This window comes from Cariama cristata, unplaced genomic scaffold (genome assembly GCF_000690535.1).
Source record: "Cariama cristata isolate BGI_N322 unplaced genomic scaffold, ASM69053v1 scaffold32307, whole genome shotgun sequence".
Classification (NCBI taxonomy): domain Eukaryota; kingdom Metazoa; phylum Chordata; class Aves; order Cariamiformes; family Cariamidae; genus Cariama; species Cariama cristata.
In genome coordinates this window covers 1-339 of record NW_009625455.1, presented here as the reverse complement: position 1 = coordinate 339, position 339 = coordinate 1, and positions in this window count along the sequence as shown.

Genomic DNA, 339 nt, shown 5'->3' with positions numbered 1-339 from the left:
CGAAACGTGGGGACGGCTGGACGCGGCGGCACTCCTGCTGTCCCCGAAGTAAAAGTGCTCGGGGACCGCTTGCACCCCGCTGCCGCGGGGACAGCCCGGCCAGGGACCCCGCGGTTTGTGTTGTGTACCCCAGGTTCCCCTCGCAGGGAGGGGGGGGACGAAGAGCTGGCTGGGGGCGCCACATTTTGAGGCACCAGAGATGGGGGACCAAACGCTCCCTGACCTCCTTGCGATGGAGCCTGGGCTGGTCCTGGGGTCTTGGCCGGGCGGAGGTGGCTCTGCCCCCGCAACGCTGCGTGGTGGTGATGGTGGGGAACCACGGGTCTCACCCTGCCCTTT